General features: G+C 32.5%; 1 pseudogene; it reads left to right on the top strand.

Annotated features, from left to right (window-relative positions):
* The first annotated feature begins 3629 nt into the window (after positions 1–3629).
* LOC148586318 (uncharacterized) lies at positions 3630–10443 on the top strand (annotated as a pseudogene).
* Positions 10444–11194: the final 751 nt, after the last annotated feature.

The following is an 11194-nucleotide window of genomic DNA, read 5'->3' as shown; positions in this document are numbered from 1 at the left end:
CTGCTCCCTCCCCTTCTCCCCTTCTACTTCTACTCCCCGCTCCTACTTCTCCCTCCCCCCTCCTCCCCCCCCCCCCCCCCCCCCCCGCCTTTTTTTTTTTTTTTTAATTTTTAATTTTTAATTTTTTATGTTTGTAGGTGTTCTTCGACCAGATCAGCAACTTCAGCCTCTCTGCTATGTGTCCGTCCACCTTCCACCGTGTTGTACCGTTCATCTCCTCTCTGGCCGCTGTTGTTGCTTACTGGTTGTTTATTTATGTTTTTATTTTTATTTTTTATTTATTTTTTATGTTTTTATTTTTTTTGAATAAGAGGTTTCTTCTCTCTAGATCTGCCCTCATGAGCGAAGAGGAATAATTAGGTGTGAGAAGTTATTTCTCATGGCCTGGATATTTCAGTGTGAAGGGCTATCTCTCGCGGCCGGTTTAAAGAAATTTTGTTAGGAAATTTGGCTACCCATGTCTTAGATCTAGTCTGCTTGGAGCATATCTACTCTTTAACTGTATTTGTATATGGTTAGCGGAAGATTGAAGTTATTGATAGCATTTGATTGTAAGAATTTTTGTTTGTATCTATGATTCTGTAACCTCATAGCATGTGACTATGATTTTGCAGAGCTTTATGCTCGTGATCTTTAATCAATGAAATCCTCAGATTTCAGTTTTAAAAAAAAATGTAGGTTTTTAGCTAAATATTTATTGAGCCGGATGTTAATGCTCCTAAAGTGGCTAAAATTGTTAAATGGGCCACAACTTTCCATCAATTTCATCCTTAGGTGACTTAGAATTATAATGAAAACCCATTAATAAGGACAGAAGTTTCCTCCAAACCAGTCTGGAAAAACTATCCTCCAACCTATGTAAAATAGTGTCAAGTGTCTATAAATATTTAAAATGCACATTAATAGCAGTTTACTAACTTAGACCAAATTTAATGTGCCTTTTAAATGTTTATAGAAACTTGACACTATTTTACATGGGTTGAATGATATTTCCTTCATACTAGTTTGGAGGAAATTTCTGTCTTGAAATATAACAAAATCACTAGCGAAGATTGTTTAAAAATTTGACAAGTGGAAGCTTACAATTTTGACATATTTCAAATTATTAAACAATCATTAATATTTGATAAATGCTAAAGGTTTATAAGTTTCCCATATTTGGCTCATATTTCCTTACAATCAACTATTGGATTTATGGGGTCCACCATTAACTTATATGGGATCTACATAACTCTACAAATCCAATGGTTGATTGTAAGGGAATATGGGCTATATATGAAGAACTTATTAACCCCTAGCATTTCTCTTAATATTTAATAGTATCGTATGTCACAAATCACTAGCCAAGATTGTTTAAAATTTTGACAAATGGAGGTTTAAAATTATGACATGCGTCCAATTTTTAACCAATTATTAATATTTATGGTATCATATATATAAAATATATCTCCCTTTCCCCTTTCGAACAAATTGAAATGATTGAAGTTTTGCTATTTGGAATTGTTTTAGCTAGGTTTAATTCCTATTTGGCTGGATTATCTTTAATTACATATTTACAATATAGACGTGGCGATTAGTTGGACCTTTGATTAATTAATATCTCTTTTTTGATTGACCTCCTGCCTTTTTTTAAAAAAAAATTAATCCATAAACGGATAAATTAGATTGATGTCCAAATATTTCATTGTAATTTTTTACCTAAGAATAACACAAATGGAATCGTGCTCTGTAGGATTTATATTTGAACCTACAACATTAGGTTTTAGGGCTTGTTTGTGATTGCGTTTGAGGGGCTTAGAAGTGCGTTTAACACTCAAAAAGTCCGTTTGAAGAAAAAAGTACTCGTTTGGTAAAAAAAAAAAAAAAGGAAGCATTTTTAAGGGTCCAAAAAGCCTAAAAATTGCCAAAACACACTTTTGATAAAAGCTTAAAAAAGAAGCTTTTTCCAAAAAGTGCTTTTTGACTTTAAAACTCTATTTCTTAGGGCCTGTTTGGGATTGTGTTTGAGAGGTCTAAAAGTGCTTTTAACACTCAAAAAGTTCATTTGAAAAAAAAAAAAATACTCGTTTAGTAAAAAAATAAAAAATGCTTTTAAGGGTCCAAAAGCCTAAAAATGGCCAAAACTCACTTTTGGCAAAAGCTTAAAAATGAAGCTTTTGCCCAAAAAATATTTTTGATTTAAAAGCTCTATTTCTCAAATGCATTTCCAAACAAGAAACACAATTCCAAATAGGCTCTTAGAGACTCACGTCTACCAAACTGAACTAAAGTGCTTTATAAATATTTTGTATGCATCTACTAATATATAGAATATTGCAATAATGTGAACTACTCGTGACATTTTGTACCCAAAACATGTTGGAAACATATATGTGAGTTACTCACATAAAAAACAAAGAAAGATCCTTAAGAAACAAGCTTAATGAAAGCATAACATCAGATTTTCCAAAACACAAATTGCATGTAAGACAAGGTATAAACTATGAGCTTATCCAGCAGGGCGTTTAAACTAACTTTTAAGTTAAATTTAACAATTTTGGTGCTCCAGCAGACCTTCTAGAATAGCAATTTTCCTAAAATTTGTTACGGTGAACTTTCATATTTGAAAGTTCACTGTAGCACCTTCTAAACATTTTTTATTCTTTCTTTCACCTCTCTCCTCTTTCTCCCTCTCACCCTTTACTGTAGCCTTTCATAGACATGCTTGACTTTGATGGAGAAGGGCTTGACGGCTTCGATCTGATCGAGCTTCTGGAAGTCGCTGCGGCCAACAGAAGACTCTGAACACGAGAAGGACAACCGGCGAACAAGAGCTTTGTTCAAAGTGTTCGCCAAGAACTTCGTCCTTCTTGTGATCCTCGCTGGCCTGGTCCAGTTGATCTGTAGACTCGCCGTGAAACCCACTGACACCGTTTCAGAGATAGGATTGTCCAAGTTCGAGGGAAGGATTGCGGAATTGGAGGTTTTCGTGAAGATGAACGTGAAGTTGACCCAGGTTCAGGTCGAGCTCGTGGACCGCAAGATTGGGAACGAAATCGGAGGTATAAGGAAGGAAATGAGCGAAAAGATCAAGAACCAAGGCCTAATTTTGGGTATCCAATTGAAGGATTTGGAAACCAGGAGCGAAGAATTGGAGAGGTCTATAGGGGAGTTGAAAGTTGTAGAGTGGTTGTCCAAAGAGGAATTTGAAGCGAACGCCAAGGGCCACGAAGGATATTAATATATATATATATATATTCATCATTATGTCTTTAATTCTTCTGCTTATGTTAACTCGTTCTACGAGTCCCCTCTTGGTATCAAAGCCATGTGTAGATCTGTTCATCTTGATGTCTATTCATATATTTGTTAACTCCAGAAAACAGAATTGTAAAACAAGTATATTTCCAGATGTTATCTTTAGCAAAATCTTTAAGTTCTATGGGATGTATGCTTTGTGTCGTCAATGTGCCGTCAGCGCAATTAGGCCGGGTAGGCTTGTAAGTCGGGAGGACACACAAATAGCTATTCCAGAACACTTAAAGACCCGTTAAAGAGAAGCATTTGGGAGTAGAAAGTCTTCAATTTTGTTGTCATGTCCTTAACAAATATTTTGAATTATGTCTAGGTTGTTTAGATCCACATCTACTATGAGCTCTAGATCTAGTTTACCTTCTTTACCTGATATAGTTAATGAAGAAGAATATAACATTCCTGAAGCAAATATAGATTCACATGATTGGAACATACCCAAGGTCCCAACCAAAGAAATTTATAAATCAAGTTTTTCACCCTTGTCTTTTAGCAATGATTACAGCGTAAAAACAGTTGAACAAGTTTATGCTTTAAATAAACATCATGATACATGTCAATTACTTTCTAAAGAAGTAATTAAAAAACTCAGAGAAAAGAAAATGAATTTCCTTCACATAGGATTAATTCAAGTTGCTGTAAAACCACTAGTCCATCTAGGAATTAATGCCTCTATACTTTTGTGTTTAAGAGATGCAAGACATAAAGATTACAGCACTAGCATGTTAGGAGTCGTTGAATCTAGTCTTCATAAAGGACCAATTCATTTTGACTATTTCTCTGACTTCACTTTAAGTTTAAGTGATCCACATATCTTAAAAGCTTTAACTTTGAACATTAAAACAGCAGGTTACGATATGCTAGAAGGAAGCTAACCTTTAGCATTAATTTACAGATTTTATTATAAGTCAATGAAAACAAATCTTAATGTGCATGCTCTTGTTAAAAGTCCCAAAGATAAAACTTTACTTATACAGACACATTCTTGTGATGCAAACGTAAGAGTACCAAAATCAGTAGTTTGGTCTGAAGTAGAACTTCCATCATAATGGCTATTAGAAAATGAAAACATTCCAACAAAAACAGAAAATACAGAATTTGATCTAAATTGTTTACAACAATACTTAGATGGTATTGTTAGGTTAAGTTTTGATAGACCAAGACTCAGCAAACCACCCTTCATGATAAAAGAAACAGCTTTCCAAGACACACCAACAAGCCATAGAAATCCACAAGATACAAGCTGTAGAAATTCTGTCTCTTTCTCCTTTAATATTGAACCTTTAAGAAGAGATAAAAATTTAAAGTTAAAAGATATAAAAGTAGAATCTGTAATAAGCTCCCCATGTTATATAGCTAATCAAGAAAATTTTGAAGAAGAAGGACCAAATTCCCCAACACAAACAGATATAGAAGAACCTCCTTTACACCCACAATTAATGACTATAAGTAAACCATTTACTTTAGACCTCCAACCCTTAATTAAAAACTATAATTCTACTAAGAATACAGAAAAAAGAGAAAAATATAAGTTAAAATATACAAAAGAACAAAAAATAAAAATCTTTCCAGAATGGGAAAAATTTATGAATGAACATAAGTTACATATAAAGTTCTTTGACTTTATAAAAATTTATGAAAATAAAAAATTAAACATGTTAACCTAGTGGGAAAAAGCGGAAGATAAAACAATAATAGAAGCAAGTCACCCTCCAAAAGAACCGATCTTTGTAAACTTTAAAAGATCAAAAATTTTAGCCTCCCCTTTTAAAACTTCCAAAGATGACGAAATAAAAAAGATCATGGAACAAAACAATTACACAAACCAAAGCCTCATAACCATAGGAAAACAATTAGATCGAATAGAAAATAGAATTACACCCCCAACTAAAACTCAAACTGAAAGAAAAAACCCCATTACGAACAACCCCTCTTAAAAATTTCACAACTCAAAACATTATACTTAAAGGATAAAGACGAAACCTGTCTTGAAAAGGTCAATAATATACTAAAACAACTTGAAAATGTCAAAAGTGACGCGCTAAAACAACTTGAAAACGTCAAAAGTGAAACCTCATCCTCTAAAACTGTCCAAGTCATTCGAAAAGACAAACAAATAATCACATATGAAACAATAAGTGAAACACAAAGTTCAGAATCTGAACAAACTATAGATCAAGAAATACAACAAATTGAACAACAATTCAGCGAATTCCATGTTAATAGAATGATTAAACCAACGCCTAACACCTCCAATTGGTACTCTAGACCTACACCACCAGACATTCAATATGAAGAACGAAATGTTTTTAGCCAATTCTCACTCTTTACTGACAAGATTTATGAATGGAATATTGATGGTTTGTCTGAACAAGAAATTTTAAAAAAACTACAGCACATGTCAATGGTTACTAATAATTACCTTACAAATTCAGAAAAAACAAATACAGAAATTGTAGACATTTTAACATCAGGATTTACGGGAACATTAAAAGCTTGGTGGAAAAAATACCTAACTGAAGCAAATCGTAGTGAAATAAAATATGTAGTTCAAAAAGATGAAGAAAGAATCCCAATTCATGATGAAGCACATAACAGAGGAATCCCCGATGAAATTAATGTTTTAATTTACATCATAATGGAACATTTTACAGGAATCCCTAGTAATGTTACATCCAGAATTCATGACCAACTAAGTAACCTTAGGTGTCCAACCTTAAGTGATTTTAGATGGTATAAAGATGTTTTTATGTCAAGAGTAATGTTAAGAGATGACTGTAAAAATGCCTTTTAGAAAGAGAAATTTATCAATAGTTTACCCAACCTATTTGCCCATAAAATCCGTGAAGAATTAAGTAATAGAACTGGAATTATAGAATGTGATAATCTCACCTACGGAGACATCATAAGTACAATAAGTAAAATAGGATTAAAAATGTGTATAGAAATGAATATAAATAAAAACTTGAACAAAGAAAAAAGAGAAACAAAATATGAAATGAGAAATTTTGTGAACAATATGGCTTACCCCCTATACCACCCTCTAGAAGAAAACATAAGGATAAATACGCAAAAGCTAGAAAGCCCTACAAAAAAGGTTATAGAAAAAATAAAAACTTTGAACCAAATGAATATTACAAGAAAAATAAAATAGCAAAAAAATATTACAAAAAACCAAAAAACACAAATATATGACAAAAAGAAAGTAAAATGCTTCAAATGTGAAAAAAAAAACAAGCCATTACAAAAATGAGTGCAAAGTAAAAGATAAAATCAACCAATTAAAAATTTCCAACAAAGAAAAAGAAGATTTGTATAAAATTTTAGAACTCAGAAATTCAGATTCTAGTGACAATGAAGATGAAATTTTTAACACCTCAACAGATTATGAATCAAGTCAAAATTCTAGTAATTCAGAAATAGAACTAGGTTGCAAAGATTCATGTTGTAAAACAAAACTTAAGATAAATGTACTAACTAAACATGAAGAAATGCTAATTGATTTGATAGAAGGAATAGAAGACCCAGAAACTAAAGCCAGATACCTTAAATAATTCAAGAGTAATTTAATAAAAAATGAAACAAAAAATGGACCAACAAAAATTACAGAACCACAAATTAGTATTGATAAAATCCTCAATAGATTTAAATCAAAACAAAGGGAAGTAACCCGCCAAGACTTACAGCATGAAGTCAATCAAATCAAAATAGAAATAAAAGATTTAAAAGCCAAAAACAAAGAATTGGAACGAGAAGTAATGATTTTAAAGATTAATAAAAAATTTTCTGAACAGAGTCAATCTGAAAGTGAACAAGAACCAGAAGACGAAAAATCTACAAAATCTTCAACCAAAAGTCTAATCTTCAAAGAAACTATAGATGAAAAATACTTAAACATAATTGATAGAATTCTTTTCCAAAAATGACACTCTAAAGTAACAATAATTATTAATGGTGAATTCGAATTTGAAGTTATAGTTTTGATAGATTCAGGTGGAGATTTAAACTGTATTCAGGAAGGAATGATACCTACTAAATATTATTCTAAAACTACAAAACATTTATCATCAGCCAATGGCAGTGAAATGCAGGTAGATTACAAGTTACCTAAAGCACATGTCTGTCAAGATCATGTTTGTTTCAAAACTTCATTTGTCTTAGTAAAAAACATGCCTGATTCAAAGGTCATATTAGGGAATCCCTTTTTATGTCTTTTATCTCCTTTAACTACAGATCACAAAGGAATTACCACAGAAGTTTTAGGAGATAAAGTAAAATTTAAATTCTTCAAAAGACCCCATGCTAAATATCTCAATATGTTACAAGAAGTTTCAATTTTTAAAACAATTAACATTTTACAGAATAAGAGCAAGCATTTGAACTCCCTAAAAGAAGAAATTAAAAATAAAAGAATCGAACAACAACTATCAAGTGACATCCTTTTACAGAAAATTGAAAGATTCAAAGAAAAAATACAAAATGAAGTTTGTTCTGATCTCCCCAATGCCTTTTGGCATAGGAAAAAGCATATTGTAAAACTTCCGTATGTAAAAGATTTCAATGAAAGAAATATTCCTACTAAAGCTAGACTCATCCAAATGAATCAAGATTTAATGGAACTTTGTAAAATTGAAATTAAAGAATTGCATAACAAGGGAATAATTAGAAAAAAGCAAGTCCCCTTGGTCCTGTTCAGCCTTTTACGTACAGAAAAATGCAGAATTAGAAAGAGGAGCTCCAAGATTAGTAATAAATTACAAACCTCTTAATAAAGTTTTACAGTGGATAAGATATCCTATTCCAAACAAAAAGGACATGATAAACAGAATAGGTCAAGCTAATGTTTTTTCAAAATTTGATATGAAAAGTGGATTCTGGCAAATCCAAATCCATGAACAAGATAGATACAAAACAACATTTGTTACACCATTTGGCCACTACGAATGGAATGTCATGCCCTTTGGGCTAAAAAATGCCCCAAGTGAATTTCAAAACATCATGAATGAAATCTTTGACCCTATAGCACATTTTTTCAATTGTTTATATAGATGATGTCCTCATATTTTCAAAGTCAATTGATGAACACTGGAAACAACTTCATTCGTTTCTTAGTATCATCAAAGTTAGTGGTTTAGTTGTTTTAGCTACTAAAATCAACTTGTTTCAAACAAAAATCAGATTTCTAGGTTTCAACATCAGTCAAGGAATGGTAAAACCCATTGATCGGGCCATTCAATTTGTTGACAAATTTCCTGATATCATCCTTGATAGAAACCAGCTTCAATGGTTCCTAGGATCTTTAAATTATGTTGCAAAATTTTATCAAAACCTTAGAAAACATTGTAAACCATTGTATGATCGTCTTAAAAGCAACCCTCCACCTTGGACAGATCTTCATACTTCAATTGTCCAAGAAGTCAAAAAATATGTCAAGACTTTGCCTTGTCTTGGTATTCCTGACGTAAAAGCTTTCAAAATTGATGAAACAGACGCCTCCAACATTGGATATGAGGGTATTCTCAAACATAAAATCTCTCCAGATTCTCCTGAACAAATTGTTTGTTTCCATTCAGGAATTTGGAATTCAGTACAAAGTAATTATGGTACAGTTAAAAAAGAGAATTTATCTATAGTATTATGAATCTCAAAGTTTCAAAGTGATTTGTTAAACCAAAAATTTTTAATTTGAGTCGATTGCAAAAGTGCAAAACATGTTTTAGAAAAAGATGTTCAAAATATAGCAAGTAAACAGATTTTTGCCAGATGGCAATCAATTTTAAGCATCTTTGATTTTGATATTGAATACATCAAAGGAGATCAAAATTCTATACTTGATTTCCTCACTCGTGAATTTTTGCAGGGAAAAGATGGCTGAAAAGCCATAATCCAATAAAAACAAAAATAAAACAACTTCCATCAAGTCACAACCAAGTCACCATATAGTCCTGAGCCCAGGAAATGTAAACCCCTATGACACATGTTCACCCATTAACATGTTAAACAAGTTTCAGGTTATTGGTTCCCCAAGACCTACTTTTTCATCCACTTTAGCATCCACAGGTCATCCGGACCCTTACTAGTTGGTAGAATGTCCTACAGCAACCGTTATCCCTACCCAACAGAACTCTTCAAAACTCATACAGCAGCAAAAATTCTATACCAACCAGCCAATTACCCATACCAATAGATCTAGGTTTGTCCAAAAAAACCTATATAGAAAACCTATTTTTTGTAGAATATGACCAGCATCATCTCAAGAATCCTTTGGATCGTGTAAAGAATTATTTCCCTCCTAAATGGAATTTCATTCCATTTCACCCATCTAAATCCATCAATTTCTATAGAGACATTTTACTCTAAACAGCATCAATTACCAAAGACTCTGTCCCAGACAAATTTGATCCAGAACAAAAAAGAATAATCTTTGATAAAATGTATATCACAAAGATCATTTCAGCAAAAGAATGAGGTCACCCATCTGATCTCAAAGTCCTGCAGGGCCACCAAGTTCAATACAGCTACTATGATTACATTGAAGCATTGTCAAAAGTACTTCTTTATCAAAACAATAATAATAGTCATTCTTGGTATCTTTGTTTTGATAACAACTTTAGTAGTCAGCTCCCTATTTGGTTCAACAGATGGTGGCAAAGTCATGGGATTATTCCTGAGATTTTACCCCCAGAACTTCCATATGCATTACAGCAGTTCTCTGCAGCCTACAGAGTTAATGAGGCAGAAAGTCAATCTCCTTCCTTGCTTCATATGGCAAAGAAATATAAAATCCCATGGCTCTTCATATGGGATTACGCCATTAATCAAGGAATTTGCAAAAGAAACAGATATGTCCGCTGGTGGGACAAATTCAACATTCAGAAAATACTTTCATCAATACAGAGAGAATTTCCTTCCTTCACCACTCAAAGCCAATTCATGGCAAGCAAATCACATCTACAGATAGAAATTGCAGCAGCCATGGCTCAGGTCCAATGTAAAGAAGACCTCAAAGACCTTTGTAGAAGCCTTCTCCTTAAAGCTGAAGGCATTGAAGAACAAGGAGAACAAATCCTAGCTTCGTCCTCCTCTTCAACAAACCAAGTACAGCCCATTTACCAGGAAGCCCAAGACCCCTATGATCTTGGTGAAGATTGAGACTTAGAGAAGCCCAAATACAGCAATCACTGTTCCAAAATATAGCAAACACTGTTCCCAAATACAGCACTGTTCATGTCACTGTTCTGGCGGTCATTACTGTTTGGCGGCCATTATTGTTCAACACTGTTCATGCCACTATTCGTGTATTGTTCATGTCGGCAGCTACTATTCATAGCACTATTTAGCACTATTCACCCCAACAAAACACTCTTCATCTACAGTATTCAGCTTTTAATTTTTTTATGTAAAGCTCCTTCAGCTCTTGTAAACGCAGCTCGATTCTTCCGAACTTAATTATCTTTTCTTTTCTCCCTCTTTGATCATCTATGAAATCTCACAATATGTATGTTAGAGTTTCATCTATGTATTACAGAATGTTTCATTCAATGAAAGCTTCTTTAAGCTAATTTTACAGCATCATATTTTCGTAAGTACTTATTTTTATATATCTTATTTTCATTATGTATATTCTTGAATTTATAGTTCCAATTGAAGTATCTTCAACATTTCATATTCATATTTATGTTTATATCTTTGTATATCCATCCAGATATTTTGTTCATATTCAACCTAGAATCTTATCTGCAGTCTTTGTTTAAATTCATCATTATGTCTTTAATTCTTTTGCTTATGTCAACTATATATATATATATATATATATATATATATAGAGAGAGAGAGAGAGAGAGAGAGAGGTGAGAAAATAAAATAAAGAATATTAAAAAATATTATTTAAAGGGAATAACTT

This window comes from Corylus avellana, chromosome 4 (genome assembly GCF_965113065.1).
Source record: "Corylus avellana chromosome 4, dhCorAvel1.hap1.2, whole genome shotgun sequence".
NCBI classification, from domain to species: Eukaryota; Viridiplantae; Streptophyta; class Magnoliopsida; order Fagales; family Betulaceae; genus Corylus; species Corylus avellana.
This window is presented reverse-complemented; position numbering and strand designations above follow the sequence as displayed.